General features: G+C 39.1%; 1 pseudogene; it reads right to left on the reverse strand.

Moving 5' to 3' along the window:
- Window positions 1-2,603: 2,603 nt before the first annotated feature.
- LOC123652244 lies at window positions 2,604-7,987 on the reverse strand (annotated as a pseudogene).
- Window positions 7,988-17,561: the final 9,574 nt, after the last annotated feature.

Genomic DNA, 17,561 nt, shown 5'->3' on the forward strand with positions numbered 1-17,561 from the left:
TTTTATGGAAGATAAACTTAAGTATCCATATCAGTTAGGACATGAGGGATTGATCTAACAACTAGAAATGGAGAGAAGAGAGATAATTTACAAGTATAGTACAGTAGTCCCCATTACCCACAGTTTCACTTTCTGTGGTTTCAACTAGTCCTGAAAATACTAAATGGAAAATTCCAGAAATAAGTGCTTCAGTCTCAGACCATCCGGCTAGGTTTCACCTGGAATGAAGGCTCTCTTTTTCCAGCATATTGACCCATTATGTGCTACCTGTATGGGTTACCCCATCAACTGTCCTGTTATCACAGTGCTTCTGTTCAAGTAACCCTTATTTTATCTAATAGCGGTTCCAACATACAAGAGTAGTGAGGCTGGCAATTGGGATATATCAATGTGTCATGTTTCCTTTAAGTAAAAAGGTATGCATGTATAAGGAAAAACACAGTATATTGGGTTTTGGTACAATCTGAGATTTCAGGCATGTGCTGGGGGCCTTGGAATGTACCCTCTGTAGAAAAGGGATGGAGACCACTATATTCACAGCTGTTTAAGTTCAATATCTAAGGTATAAACATAGAAAGGCTCAATAAATGCCACTTGAATGAATGGCTATTTTTGTGCTTTCGTTCAATATCCCTTGTGAAATCTTCATCTAGTTTTATTCTCCCTTAACTTATCCATCATTTTTGATATTGTAAGAGGTTTCCTTCAATTTGTTTCCTGGTGTACATCAACTATCTATATCTATCTATCTATCTATCTATCGTAATATTCTCATCTTCCTTTTACCCTTCATAACCAGTGCTCTGTTTAGATTCTTCCTTCTCTGCACTCATCAGCATTCATAAGCTTAAGGAAGTTAAATAGAATTTTATTTCCCTAGTTAAAAGTAACTTGAAATTCACAGTCTTCTCTGACTCCTAATAATACTGGTGGACAGTATTTTTTTGTGATTGTATAAGTTTCTCCAAATGTATATATTTACTTATCTATATCTATATATCTCTATCTCTATCTCTACATCTACATCTACATCTATCTATCTATATATATATATAAAAGGATTCAGAGTCCTAACATCCAAAACAACCAAACACCAGACTGCATGTGTAGCAGGCAAGCAGGATGAACTGCTGATGTCTGAGAGAGAGAGAGAGAGAGAGAGAGAGAGAGAGAGAGAGAGAGAGAGAGAGAGAGAGAGAGAGAGAGAGAGAGAGAGAGAGGGAGAGAGAGGGAGAGGCGGGGCTGATCAGCAGTGGCAGCAGCTGCTAGTGAGGGAGGCCTGGAGAGAGAAGCAGGATGATCAGACTCTGCTTCTCTCTCTGGGCCTTGCCAGCCGCCAAGCCTCTTTCTCTTCCCAGAGGTCAGCAGTTCAGCCTACTGGATAGCAGCCTGGGGCAGCTGCTGATCAGCTCTGCCTCTATGATCAGGCCCAGAGATAGGCCCAGAGATGCTGACTGGCATAGAAAGCAACTAGTCAGAACCAAATCTTGGGTAAATTGTGAGAGGCCAATGGCTGCCTAGGAGGCAGAGCTTTTGACACTGACTGGCATAGAAACTGACCAATCAGAACCTATTTTGGGTGAACTGTTAAGGCGGAACCTAAGGTGGGGGGTGAGGAGGGGTTTTAAGGGCAACAGCTATTTGGTGTAAAGTGTAAGAAAGTTATTCAATTTTTTAATGACTAGTTTGGCAGTCTAGTGCATATGGCTATCAGTCCAGATATAGGGATTGTGTGTTTTTGTCTGCCAAGAGCATCTCCTCCTGCTGAAAAAAGACGTCCCCCTCATAAGCAATCCTATCCTATATAATCCACCTATATTAATAAAAGGGTAATATGATCATTAGACTGGGTCAACTGGCCATCTTCCATATGTCCAACTTCCTTCCGGGCAGAGCCATGGATGTGGGGGCCAAGGCAGAGGCCTTTGGGAGTGAGATCAGGCCAGCAGAGGAGGGGCAGTTAGGGGCAAGATCAGTCAGGCAGGCAGAGACAGTTAGGGGCAATCAGGTAGGCAGAGGGGCAAGGTAGGGCAACCAGGAAGGCAGGCAGGTGAGTGATTAGGAGCCAGTTATCCTGGATTGTGAGAGGGATGTCTCAGATTGGAAATGGTGTAGGCTGGTTTAAGGAACTCCCTTCATGCATGAATTTCAGGCACCAGTAATGCATATTGAATTATATTCTGCTTCGTTGCTTGACTTTAAATCCTATCAATCATTCCATTTTTTTCATAAACTACATTACCTTTTCAAGTTTTAAAACTTTTAAAACATATTTTCATATATATATATATATATATGAAAAAAGTATATATATATAACTGATTTAGAAACCTTGCAAAGTACAAAAAAATATCATTAAAACTGGAAGAGAGTAATTTCTCCTCCCAAAGGCAAACACTAATAACATTTACATTTTTCCCTTCCAGGATATTTTTCTATATATATTAACAGCTATGATACTGTAACTATAAGTTAGCATGCAGTTCTTTTCACTTAATTTGTTTCATAATTATTTTTCTATGTAATTTAAATTATTCACAAACATTATTTTCAATGTCTCCCTAGTATTCTACCACATGGACATTCTCCCAATGTTTTTTTTAAGCAGGATTAATTCACTTCATTTTGCATATATAAAATTATGTGGTGGCCACAGCTGGAGCCTGGGTCCTCTGCACAGAAATTCTGGTGTGGGTCTTTACAAGATGGTCAGTGAATTCCTGATAGGGTCACTTGGTGAACACAGTCTCTTTCCAGAGATCCGGGGTGAGATAGCTGCAGGTCTTTGAGATGGCATCAAAGGTGGCCTTGGCGAAGTTGTCCAGCGTAGCAGTGCAGCCCCTGGCCGAGGTGTAGCAGCCATCAATATTGGCCCTTGTCAGCAACTTCTTAGGCACTGGGGCCGAGACAATGACAGTACGCTGGGGGCAGGAATGAGGCGCATCAGTACAGATCCAGAAGGCCAGTCACCTTGCAAGGAACAGTGTGGGGCTTGACAAGCTTGTCACAAGCTTTGCCACAGGGGCACAATAGAGAGCTTGGCCAGGGTGATGGCTCCATGGATGGCAGTGGCTACTTCCTTTGAGCACTTAACACCCAGACCAACAGGTCCATTGTAGTCCCCAATGACGACAAATGCGGGTCCTCTGGCCAGCAAGTGCCTGCTTTGGCACAGACATGATCTTCAAGACTCATCCTTGAGGGATGCCCCCAAGGAAAAGTCAATGATCTCAGATTCCTTGATGGGCAAAGAGAATAGATAGATTTCCTCTAGGATTTTATCTTCATGTCCTTGACCGGGCGGCCCAGCTTGGTGACAGGGATCTACTCCTTGTCCTAGGCCTTGCCTCCATGAACTCCACAGCCTCGGCCCCCGCCCCAACCCCGGCTGCAAGCTGGGTCCCAGATGCTGCTGCCAAATCCTCCATAGAAGCTGCCACAACCTACTATTCCAGGCCCTCCTGCAGAATCACTCCTGCAGCATCCCCCATTTGGTGTTTCATTGAGGGGAGGGGGAAGCCATTCTCCCAATGTTGATTGCAATTTTCATTATTAACATATTATACAATGAACATTTTTGTGCATAATTTTACATATTTAAGATTATTTCTTAGGATAGATTTCTAGAAGGTAAGTATAAGTATGAACCTACAACTTCATTATTACTAAACTAGAGGCTCAATGCATGAAATTCGTGCAAGAGTAGGCCTTCCTTCCCCTGGCTGCTGGCACAGCTTCCCTCTGGCACCTTCCTTCCCCTGGGTGCTGGCACAAACTTCCCTCACAGCCCCAACTTTGCCAGATGGTCATCTGGAAGGACATTCAGAAGGATACCCAGTCTAATTAGCATATTACACTTTCATTATTATAGATACTAAATTTTGATTTATTCTCAATTGCTTGGAAGAATGACTTTAAATCTCTTTTAATTGCAAAGGTGGTAGATAAACATTTGCGGTATGTACATATCTGGAATTGCTTACTCTTGCCTTACATCTGATAATTGTACATACTATCAATAAATGGCCCACAGTTGTTTTTTTAAATTTCCATATTCTATAGATATTGCTCTATTTGCTTTGTCACTTAATAATGCAGAGACTTAGAGCAGCCTGTTTTACTGCCTTATAGATCATGTGTTTTTTTCTGTCTGAGTTTTTATTTGGTAATAACTCACAAATATATATCTTTAATTCAGAGTGCTCCTTTGAACAGTAAGGACACATGTGCAATTGTTAACTTTCCCTTTCTACTTTGACATCTCACAAGCATCTCAATTTTAACATGGCTCAAACTTAACCAGAATAAAAGAACAACAACAGTAGTCTTGGTCTTTTCCCGCTACACAGAGACACACACTTAACATCCTCCATCCTCCAGACGCCTAAAAGCATAAACAAAAACCTGGATTCTCAGTTTCTTACTTTTAATGATAGTTCACAACTATTATCTCAATAAATCCCTTCAAAGCATAACCTATGTCTTTATTTCTATACATCTAACACAGAAGGAAAACTCCTGCTTCAAGCATCTTCTTAAGGACTGCCTCCTCTGAGAGTCATTTGACATCTACTATCAGATTTAGGCAGCTTTTATCATATTTTTGTCCTCTTACATCACTTTACTATAGCAATTATAATTATTTTGTCACTTTTAAATATATTTTTATTGATTTCAGAGAGGAAAGGAGAAGGAGAGAAATATAAAAATGTCAATGATGAGAGAGAATCATTGATTGGCTGCCCCCTGCACACCTCTACAAGGGATCCAGCCTCAACCCAGGCACATGCCCTAGACTGGAATGGAACCCAGGACTCTTTAGTCCACAGGCCAGTGTTCTATCCACTGAGCCAAAATGGCTAGAGCTATTTAGTTGTTTCTTGACCCTACCACTACAATAGCTATTTGCATAACAAGTCCTGAAATCTCTCTTGGAATATAATCAATTCTTTATAAATATTGGTTAAAAGAACAAATGGATGATTCTCAAAGAAATAATACAGGTAGAATCCAATTGGGATGGAGTAGCCCTTATTTTCTGTCATCTGTTAATATTATATCCCGAGCCATGTGCCTATCTTTTCCAATTTTAGCTGTAATTATAGATTTTCAATTATATTTGTATTTGTAGTGATTATAAAGATTTAAGGTTTTTGTTGGAAATATATGAATCATTTTTTAAGTTATTTAATATCTACTTCAGACAGACAAATATACAAAAACATATAGACAATACTTATGAGCCCTTGGAAATGAATCAGAAGTTGTTTCTTAAGATGGTTAGAGAATGAGGTGAGATAATTTATTTTTCATCATATAGTCCATGTATACAATCACATGTGCATGTTAACAATGATAATGTAGGGCTAGAAAAGTGGACAGATGTTGTATCACCAAAAGATATCAGATAAATGGTTATCCTTGTAAAATGGCTAACTTGGCCTGGCTGGCATGGCTCAGTGGTTGAGCATCGACCTATGAACCAGGAGGTCACTACTTGATTCCTGGTCAGGGCACATGCCAGTGTGGGGCATGCAGGAGCAGCTAATCAATGATTCTCATCATTGACTTCTCTCTCTCTCTCTCCCTCTTCCTTCCTCTCTGAAATCAATAAAAATATATTATTTTTTAAAAATAGGTAATTTGGAGCAACATTCACTTGGGAATAGACAGAGCTATGACTAGTTTGCTAAATTGAAAGGGCAGCTCTCTGCTCCAATTGTAGGGCTGCCTCAGGATTTGGCTTTGCCCCCCTGAAGGCAGCCGGGCCGTGGTGTGCATTTGAAATGCCTGAGTGTTACAGAGCTCTGGCTGAAAGCAAAAGTGATTCCTTCTGAATAAGCAATGAAGTAAGTACCAGAGAAACATGCTTTTATTACTTATACTTCCACAGCAATTTGCTTGGTTTCCAAAGCACGAGGGAAGCCTCATGCTTAAAAAAAAAAAAAAAAAAAAAAAAAAAGAGAGAGAGAGAGAGAGATAGGAAAAATAAAAATGGCTCTGCTTTCTGGACAAAGAGTTTTGATTGTTTAACAAACCAGTAAGAATGAGTAAGTACTAAATGGAAATCATAACAGCACTATGATGATCTCTATGGACAAAAATCAATAGACAGGGAATGGTTTCATAAGGGCTACACAGTGTTATTATTTTAATGTTGCAGGTTAAAGCTGGAGCATTTGAGTGTGACCTGACACATTAGCTGAACTGACTGGGAAACCATGGTGGCCAACGTGACCTAAGTCATTTCTGACAGTGCCCAAGTCCCCCCCTCTGTACCCCTCTCCCACATGCATGCAGGAATAAGCCTAGCTGCATTCCCTTCAATTCCTCTATATGTTGCATTTCCCAACCTTTGTTTTCACCTTAAGCCTCACTGATTCTTCTGGTGTCACTGTTCAACTCATTGCCTTCTCCCTTTTACTTCATGCCTATAGTTGTCTTCTCTGTCTTAGTTTGTTTTCTATCTCCTACCTTAGTGCAACATAAGCTCAGTTTTCTATCTTCCCCAGAACTGTAGCTTAGAATATAATGAATTCAAAATAAACATTTGTTCAATAAATGGATGAATACCTTTTACTAATTAATTTTTCAAGTATATGTCTGTCATCTTTTCTTCCATCAGTTTGCAAATTACTTAATGGCTGGGCTAAGGCAGTGTTCCCACCCCTTCCCTTGCCCCTTCTCCCTACACAGAAAGCTGGAGAATCTAGCTCTTCCTTGCACACATATTCATTCTTTGCAGAGGGAGAGACTTGCTACTTAGAAGTGTTTGTTGTTTATGTGTTTGTTTGCTTGGCCATATCTCTGCGGGTATACTAAGGTAGATGTTTTCTTATGAATTTCTTCCTCTTACCTACCTGCTGTTTCAGGAATCAAGCTGCCATATAAAAGTAATCTCTCCCAAAACAGAAACCTGTTCAAAATAAGGAAAAGAGTCTTTGCTCTTTAACTGGACGTGGAAACCAGGAGAAAGTAGGAGAAGAAACAAGTCAGCATTTTAAGTCTTTCAAGCTGCATAATATTCAACTGACTAACTGGTTCTTATACTTTAGTCACTGCCTCATTAACCACAAAAGAGAAATTATCTTGGGTTCAAAGCAAAAGATAAACCATAGCTTTTATTCCTTAAGGAAAAATCTCATTATAGCTGAAAGAGTCTCTGTGAGTCATATTGATACAAAATGTAGAAGAGAACTATTAAGTTGTCTCACTAAAGTATTAGTAATAGGTGGGTTTCTTCTAGGTCAGTAACTTTTTCTCCACTTTCCCAGGGCATTGCATATTTATTCATTCGCTTCCTTTAGTAACTATGACATTATTCTCTTTTAGTTCAATCTGTATATTTTCTATATTCTCCATTTCTGTCTCATTTATAGAAAGATTTCCTAAAACCAAAATATGCCATCGGCTGTTTGAGTCTATTTGTGGGTTCAAGATTAACACTTAGATGCTACATACATACACCTGATAACTCAACATGTAAATTAGGACTTGCAAGAAAACTTGTTAGCATTTTGAATAATTTCCCACGTGTAAATTCAGAGAAAATCAATTTACTTTTTTTTCTTCTTCTTCTTCTAATCTCAGGCTTAGGTTGTAATTTTGCAGTACCCAGTATCTCTCTAAAGCCCATGGTATTTTCTATCACTTCTTTTCCAACTCTGCATTTCATACCTATCCTTTGGAGTGATCTCAAAAGAAAATGAATGGGCTCCTTAAGCCAGTATTTTAGTGTTTCAGGTAGCAAATGCATGACTGCAACCTAACCAACCCCTAGGTAGCCAACCAGTGAGTGTGGCATTAATGATTTTGGAGAAAGTTAACTAAGTACATCTATCACTTTGTCATGTGTGGTAAAAGAATGCATCAATCAGAGCATAAGAGGGAGCTGTCTTGGCTTCTGTCTGAGGGTACTCCTGAAATCTGTTACAAAAATCAATACAACAGTTATGGTGAGCTGCATTTACCGTATTTTTCGGACCATAAGACGCACTTTTTTCCCCCCAGAAGTGGGGGGGGGGGGGGGGGGGAGGGAAAGTCCATGCGTCTTATGGTCCAAATATAGCCTACACATATACTTTTAAAAAAAAGTTTTTTTACTTGCCCGGCTCTGTGTGGTCTCTGTGTGCTTGCCCGGCTCTAAAATGGTTCTAAATGCTGCTATTTACTTTACAGGGTTGATTACATGTGTTTATGACTGTGATGTTGGGTTTTAATGCACATAAAATATTTTAGGACACTATTTGTTTCAGAATCTTTTTTTCTTCATTTCCCTTCTCTAAAAACTGGTGAGTCTTATGGTCCGGAGCGTCTTATGGTCTGAAAAATACGGTATGTTGGTCAAATACAACAAATGGAAATATAGACAGTGGAAGACTGGTAATACAGCATCTAAAGTAAAGCAGAGGCCAGTTCCCTGAGACAGGAGCCATCTTTATGAATTTGACATTCCTAAGAAGTTTTTTCCCCATTATTGGTGTCTTATAAACATGACCTAAATTGTTGAACTATTAGGGTTAAGTGCTATTTAACCTGATACAAAGAGAAGCAAATTGATAATCCAATCATGCGTGTTTTACTCTGTTGTTTAATTCCACTCTGTATGGAATTCATCTGGGCAATTCTCAATGCACTTGCATCTTAACACAAAACCTAATGTCTGTCTTTGCAATAGTATTCCTCCTACACATTTTTCTTTTTATGACCAGAATCTCTCCATCTCAACATATCTCTGCCATCTAGAATTTCAGTAGCAAACATCGATGAAAAGGAAAGGACCAAACAAGAGATGAAGAGAGGGGAGATAGCATTTGTTGAGTAATTAATATGAATGAAAGAATTGAGGAATCAGATAAGAGAAATAGAGATCTAAGATCCCACCCTTTAAGGCAAGCATGAAAATCATATGAGCAAGGAAAAAATAGAATTTTGAAATATAGTTGAGTTATTCAAAACCAATGATAAAACAAACAATGATTCACTTATGAAAGTGAATATACAAATTCCCCTTAAAAATATGATAAGCATACTCTCACGCATACCTAATAAAATGCAAATCATACAACACTTTTGGGAAGCAGTTAAATATTTGTTTCAATAATTTCCATTCAATAAGTTTATTTAAAATCAGTATTCTAAATTAGAGGAATATACATGAAATACAATAGCAGTGTTACTTATAATAATCAAAATATTGAGCAAACTTAAATTATCAATAATAAAGCAATATTTTAATAAATATTGGTATATCCATTCAAATACTTTTGGAAAATATATTTAGGTTAATAAAATAGACCTGCACATAATTCCCTGTATATTGTTATTGTTGCTCTATATTTATTTGTTCATGAGACAGAAGCATCAGTTTTCATTTGTTGCTTAATTTCTGACTAGTTTTTTCTCATGTCTTTGACATTCTCACTAAGATCCTTGAGTAATCTTATAATCATGGTTTTGAATTCTGTAGCCAGTAGTTTGCCTGCTTCCTCTGCTTTCATTTTTGACATGTTTCTTTTTCTTTGCATTTTGGCTGCTTCCCTATGTTTGTTCTATGTATTAGGCAGAGCTATTATGTCTCCTCAAATTGGAAGGGTGGCCTTGTGTATTAGGTGTCCTGTAGGGCCCAGTTGCTCAGCCTCACCAGTCACCTGAGCTGAGCTGGGCACTCTGGATGTGCATCTGTATGGGATGTGTGCACAGTCTTGTTGTAGGTTAGCCTTGATTGCTGTTTGTGTCAGTCACGGGGTGGAATTGACTGCCAGGCCAATTGCCTGTGAGAACTAGCTGATCTGTGGAAGAGCTGCTGTGCAGGAGATTCTGCTATTGGGCAGTCTTAGGCGTTCCCTGAGTCTGCCCCTTGACTGTGTCACTTGTGGGTGTGTAAAGTTGTGATCTGCTATGGTATGGAGCTACCAGGTGCACTGGCTCTGGGGCTTTCTGAGAGGTGCAAAGTCAGCCACTGCTTAGGGCCACCCTTCAGGAGCTACAGTGAGATTTGCCAATATCTGCTACTTGTATTGGGCTAGGAAATGCCCAGGCAAGGCCCAGCTGTGAAGCAAGGCAAGCTAGCGCTAGTCCCAGGTCTTGGCCCTTTTATTAATAGGTTGGATGTCAGCTACTGCTTGTTTGAGAGATTTTAGCAAAGCCTGAAGCCTGAGCCAGGACAGGCTATTCATATGGGAAAACTGCTGCAAACAGCTTATGGGTGGGGCTGCAAATTGGATGGGGCAGTGTCTCAGGGAATCATCAGGGTGAACCGAACAGTGTGGGCCTCACTGTTGGAAAGTCAAATATGATTGCCAGTCAACTCTGTGATGGGGAGGTCCCTGCACAGGAACAAAGCACCCCTGTCTGGGAGAAAGCTGCCCCTGAATACCTGCCCTGAAGCCAGACAGTCCATTTCCTCCTCATATGTCCCTGGATTCCCAAAGACACACCTGCCACTGGAGCTCAGAGGAAAGAAGACCTTGCAAATTCATGCTCAGGCTCTTTAAGAGGAACACTTGGACTCCTGCAGCTTCTGTGTCACCCAGTCACAATCCTTATTGGTTTTTACAGCCTAAAGTTATGGGGATTTCTCTTCCCAGTTCTGAAACCCTGGGCTGGGAGTCTGGTGTGGGACTCAGAACATAGGCTTCTCAAGGGAGGCCTTGGACATATTCCTCCCAATTAAGAAAACATCACGAGTAGGTGTTGGACCAACCCATTCTGTGCCTCTGTCTCGCCTACCAGTCTCCATGTGCTTTCTTCTTTCTCTAGTTGTAGGACTTCATTCAGCCAGATTTCAGGTGGGAGCAAAATAAGATAAGAAAAAAGGAAGAAAAATAAGATAAAGAGATAAGGATAGAAGTGAAAGCTGTGTGACCTCTAAAAGTACAGTTCAGTGGGCCTTATAATAACCAAAAAAATTTAATACCATCTCACATTGTTTCAAGGTTCACTTAAAAATAATCTTCAGCCCTAGCCAGTTTGGCTCAGTGGATAGCGCGTTGGCCTGTGGACTGAAGGGCTCTGGGTTTGATTCAGGCCAAGGTCACATGTCCAGGTTGCAGGCTTGATCCCCAGTAGGGTGCCTGCAAGAGGCAGCCAATCAATGATTCTATCTCTCCCTCTTTCTTCTTCTCTGAAATCAATAAAGAAATATACTTTTAAAAGAGCTAATATTTTTAAGAAGTCCTCATATACATTAAATGAGTTTGACACATGACTTCATATTTGTCAATTATTAAATGAATCAACTCATAGTATACATTAAAAAATAACATAGAAAGCTTTTTTGCTCATTTTCCAAGGAAAAATGAGCAAGTGTGAGGTGGCAGTGGGAATTTGCAAAATTGGTTTAAAGGAAGCAAGGGAGAAATGGAAATTTATATGGTTTAAAGATAATTAAACCACCACTATCACCACAGCCACAGACCACACTTTTGCAAGCTGCCCCAAACTATTTTTATGCATGTTTTTCTTTAGCATTATAAGCCCCATTAAGGGAAACTATGAGATAACTTTAAAACTGTCTATATGAGCTCCAGTAAATTATTTCCTTCCCAGGAACCACATTACATAAAGCAGTGCACCCCTGGTTAGCTAAGTAAACACTAAAATTTTGAAAATGTAATAAAGGCAGATGCAAGATTTCCAAGATTCCACAGTAATCCCAAAGGGAAAATATACTGATCCAATCACTTTGGTGCTGCATCACAAGGCACAGAATGGAAGTCAATGAAAGCATCCAAGCACACAGAGGCAAGCTGTAGTCAATATCAGACTTTGAAGGGAGCTGACAGATAAAAAGTCACTTAGATTTACTAACATGGACTTCCTAATATTTGGTGTGCAGACTGCACAGAATTCATAGCACTCTTTTATTTTAGTTCTCTTTTCCTTTATCAGCTCCTTAACTGTCTCCATTCACTATAATAAGCTATTAACTTATATCCCATTCAAGAAAAAGTTTTCCTATTTGGGTTTTCATCGGTCACTTCATAAAGGACCAAATATTTATTTTTAGGAAAAAACATTCATTATCCTCAAATTTATACATTGACTTCTATTAAGGCTTAAACAGAACCATTTATTTATTTTATAAGAATGACCAGAGATTATTGGTTTTGCTAGTGACTTTATATTCTGAACTAAAATTCTTACCTGCAACTTCAAATGCTTATTTATAACCCACTAAAGACAGTCTAGCTAAGTCCAGCATGTATAGAAGGTGATGCTATCTGAACTAGAACACTCACCTCTTCAATTATTGTAGGTGGCAATAGGCCAAGGCCTTTGCAATCAGATAGGTGTTTACATTGATGTTGCTGGGTTCCCGCAAGGAAGTCCCTCTGATTGCTGTGAAGCACAGCTCTTGAAATACTGTTAATATGAATTACTTAGAAGAATTGTTATTACCAAGAGATATATAACCTCTTCTCTCAGTTATTTCCCCCTCAGGGTGGATTAGCTTCTTCTGCCCCAGAAATTTCCATGTTAGCTCAGATCTTCAATGTGTAAGTCACAGATTGAATTCAAGTAAAGACATCAGTCCCACATTCACTCAAAAATAATGTTGAAGCCATAATATTGTGGATGTGAAAACATGAAAAAATATTCACAATACCTTTTCTCAGGTAGTTTATAAGCACAAAATACATAGAACAGCTAAGAAAATAAGATCACATGAATCAATTTTCAAGGAACAACTAGAGGAGTCAGAATGAGCTGGAGTCAACTGCTAAGAGAGTCTTCCTAGGGAAGGTGAATACTGAGCTTAGAAAAGCAATGGGCAGAAAGAAAAAAAAAATAGATTTATTGCTAGAGCATTTCTTGCATACCTATATCTCATTTCCTGCTTTTAGATATTGAGGAGTAGAGATAGGGGATTTTAATCACCCCTGTGATGACTTATGGATGAGTTTCCTGTACTCTTGGAACTAACCCAATAACTCTAATTGCTCCCTACTAAACATCAACACAAATTAAAAGTGGAGGTTATAAAGCATCATTTTTCTAAACTATAAGAAATATCTGTCCTTCTGCGGGCAGATGTAATAATCAATTTATAATTCTTTACCCCTTCTGACCTCATGCATTCTTCCTTTGGCAACCCTAAGTAATTTCTGGATTGCAGGGAGCTCTTTAAAAAGTTAGAAGGGAAGGAGATTTGCAGCATCCACAATGAGAACATAAGCTTGACAGATAAGTTTTGTTTTTTCTTTAAGCTACTGAATTTAGTGTTATAAAACTGTCTTCAATGTTTAAAAGCTGAGGATCGGATGTATGTCATGTTAATATTGTTAGACAACTTTTTGAGTTAAAACTGAAAATGCCTTTTTCCACTTGGATTCGTTTTTTAAATGGATTTTCTGTTAAAATGTTCTAGAAATATGCATCCACATATTGAATTATCTGCCATAACTTTCCATCAAGAAGATATAACGCTCAAGTAAATGACAAGACAATGAAAATGGAAATCTGGTTGTTAATTTGAATTCAGCATGTTTTGGGTATAATGTGATTACATCAACCCTTTCAGGGACATAGTAATCAGAAGACTGGCCTCAAAAACATCTGGGAACTCCTTGCAATCTAACAGACATTTACTGAACAACCTTTCTGTCTATGTTCTGCACATATTTCTATGCTGGAAACCATGGTATAATATAATGCAAGCATGGTATGTGTTTTATGCCCCTAAGAACAATAAGTACCGTATATAGCCCACATACATGTGATTATGTAGTGTGAGATGATATAAAAGTGATACCCATATGAATGATGCAGATAAAATAAAAATCATGAAAGGATCACATGGATCATACAAACTGTCAGGAAGTAGAGATTCTTGAAAGAGGTTGAATTATTGATGTGCCTAGAAAGGTAGGTAAAATATCAACCAATGATATAAGTGAAGTAGAAGGAAATAAGAGTTACTAGGAATATTTCTGTAAAGAAAGAAAAACAATTAAAATGTATTATTAAATACAAAATTCTATCAAGTAAATTTGAAGGTCTAATGGCTGTGTTAGGTGATTCAAGAATGAGGTAGCATCTCATTCAGCAGGTAGAAAGGCATTCAGAGGGATTTGACAAAATGGAAAGTTTACATAGGAAAAAGGATGTATCAGGAGAGTTATTAGCAAAAGATAAGTAAGGAGTAGCTTTAGGCTAGGAAATATTTTTTTTGGAAAAGACAAAAGCATGGCTTTTATCATGCAGATTGCCTCTTTTTCCTATGTTGGATGGTGTTGGCAAGAAAATTCCCTACTTGTTGGTTAAGGTTACGTTTCTGGTGAAGGTGGAAACTACAGCTAAGTTGGGTATTAAATTCAGGTTTGATATCATGGGCTTTTCCATAAGTGATGCCATTATGGGCCTGCGATTTTCTCTGTAACAGTTTTAACATGTAAAATCAAACAATAAAATGCACTATTGTAATAAACACCAAAAATTACATGATCATTTCAATAGATGCAGAAAAACCATCTGAAAATAGCTAAAGCCCTTTCATGATAAAAGCACTCAACAAAAAGGATCTTTCTCAAGCTGAGAAAAGGCATTATATATAATACCTGGAAAAACTCAGTTACTCATCAAAATGTCTCAAGCTATTGATTTAAATAACACATCCGGCTAAAGACAAAAGTGTTGGGGGTGAGGAGAGTCAGTTGTATGCAGTTTCCAGGAAAGGAAACAATAATCCAGTAAACAAAGGGAAGACTGATAGATTGAAATCCTCCCTTTCTCCATTGTTGAGTTTCTGTAGAGTCAGAGTCATCCTGTCCCGGCAGAGAGGCAGAGGCCCTTAGAAATGAAGATTTATAAATGTGTCTCTTTGGAAAGGGTACCTTCTACTGAGTTCTCGGAGTTGTTCCTATGTCTGCTATTTCTTAAAAATTATCAGCCTAAAATAATCCTAATGCCAAAGAGGCAAATTTGGGGGTGGTATCTTCTACTCTCCTTCAGAGCAGTTGTTTTTTTAGTACCAGCTCATCTGTTACTGATGCACTTTGGTATGTTGGGAGGTGGAATTGTCAAAAATACTGGGTAACGAGGGAATTTAGATTTCTAAGGGGGATATAAAAATGATGAGTTATAGATTCAAAACTGCAAGGTGAGCACAGTGAAGATGAGAGGAGAAATATATGAAGAAAGAAGATAGAATTATCAGTGGTCACAATGAGGAAAAGTTGTCCCAGTGGTTGGACAGAAAGCTTTAGGAATGGGAGATGGTGATTAGAGCATGGGACAGCCAGCCATAAGCCAAATATGCCAAGAAGAACTAAGAGAGCAAATTCCTTTATTTAGGGGATTATATATCCAAAGTTTTGATGTGTTTGCAGTGGCTATGCCCATTCTGGCCAACCATCTCTGTCCTTATGTGTGATTGACAGGCAAATACTTTCCCTATGTCATCCCAAATTTATGGGGCATCCATCTATCTTCCTTTGCTTGGATTCCTCCCCAGTATTTTGCAGGGATCCTATATAATCCTATGTAATAAAGAGGTGATATGCAAATTGACCCTCACACCATCGCACAAGAATGCCACCCCCATGTGGTCAAAGATGGCTGCCATAGATGGCAATCAGAAGAGGATAGTTGTGGGTGACCAGACCAGCAGGGGAGGGCCATTGGGGGCAACCAGGCTGGCAGGAGAGGGAAGTTGTGGGAAATTGGGCTGGCAGAAGAACAATTAGACATCTATCAGCCTGGCAGGGGAGTGATTTGGGGGTGATCAGGCTGGCAGGCAGGTGAGTGGCTGGAAACCAACAGTCCTGGACTGTGAAAGAGATGTCTGACTGTTGGTTTAGGCCCATTTTCATAGGAATTAGGCCTAAACCAACAGTCAGACATCCCCAGAGGGGTTCTAGATTGGTGAGAGTGCAGGCTAGGCTGAGGGACACCCTCCACCAGTGCACAAATTTCATGCGCGAGGCCCCTAGTATGCCTATAATACCTGCTCTTCCCTTTTCTCCTTTCCTATCTATACATATAAAAGCCTAAGCAACTAATTGACTGTCCAACTTGGCCAGTAGCTATGATGTATACTGACCACCAGAAGGCAGATGCTCAACACAGGACTGCCAAGCTGCAATGACTTGGCAGCTATGGTTCTCAGGTGATGCACCCAGGAACCAGAGAGAAGAGAGCCTAATTCTGGGTGCATCACCCGAGAACTGCCCTCTAGCAATCTGGGACCCCTTGGGGGATGTCAGAGAACCAATTTTGGCCAGATCCCCACAGGCCAGGCTGAGGGATCCCACCAGTGCACAAATCCATGCACTGAGCCTCTAGTTATTAATAACTACTCAAATACAACAGTATCATTAATACAGGAGGAGGAAATATAACTGCAGCAGAGTCAGAGTAAAGCCTTGTGCATAGCAACCTGAAAGCAGATTGGCTAATATAATTTCATTTGTCTTTGTATTCCTTAGCTTGCAGTAAGTGCTGCACATTAATAATATGGGTCTTCTCAGGCTGAATCTGAGAAGGCCGAGTCTGATGGGCTGAATGAAAAAGAAAATCAAATCCCCATTCACTGAAGAGTGCCAATAAAATCAACAACACTAACAGCAGTGAGGGCAACAACAGCTTATTGAAAGTCTTATGCCCCATCATTTTCACAACTTAATGTTATTCATCTGGTTTAATACAGTGTTTCTAAAAGATATTATTCTTCCTATTTGAGACTAAGGCAAAAAAAAATGTTAACAATTAGTTCAGGTTCCTCGACTACTGGCAAAACAAGTTTTTAAATGCAGTTTTATTAGAGTCAAAAACCTGTCTTCTTTTCACTATTCCAAATTATTAGTCACATAGACAGCTGTATAACTTAGACACAACTTTCTACTTTTGTGGTTATGTATGTTTGCGGGAATCTTCCCACACAAGATAAGAAAATTGGTTACTTATTTACTTTCAAATTTATTTTTTGACATATGAAGAGACAAAGACAAAAAGAGGTTGAAGCAGTGTTCATTGATATTTTATTATTGCTCTTAACAGGAAAGAGTTGGATTCTAATCTTTTATCAATATACATTGTCAGATTTGAGGAAGAGAGGTGCACTGAATGCAAGGATTTGGCCAGAGGTATGATGGCATACCTCTGGCCAAATCCTTGCCTAGGGCAAATTATCACTACAGAGCCCACTGAATAAATTTCACTTGTAAGAAATTGAGTGTATGAATAGTCTTTGCTCTAAACTTGTCATAATGCCTCGCCATCCATTTTCTTAAACCCTCTTCAGATATGCTTAATATTTAAAATGTGCTCTTTTAAGAATTGCTTCAGGGAGAAATAGCTAATAAAGGCATTAAAAAGAGATTCCTTGTGACAATGCAATTTATACTGCATGTTCTACAAAGTCAGCTATAAAATTTTAAGATGCCACCCTAAAATTCTGAACATTGTAGGCCTTACACAAGCTATGGAGAGACTAAATATTGGTTTTTCCAGGAAGATGCAGGCAAGATCTTTCTTAGATGTGGTCACAACAATCAATGCCTAAACCCAGACTCCTTATAGACTTCAGGCAATAGAAGTAGCAGGACATTGGCCCCACC

The sequence above is a fragment of the Pipistrellus kuhlii genome, unplaced genomic scaffold, assembly GCF_014108245.1.
Source record: "Pipistrellus kuhlii isolate mPipKuh1 unplaced genomic scaffold, mPipKuh1.p scaffold_m20_p_13, whole genome shotgun sequence".
Taxonomy (NCBI): Eukaryota; Metazoa; Chordata; class Mammalia; order Chiroptera; family Vespertilionidae; genus Pipistrellus; species Pipistrellus kuhlii.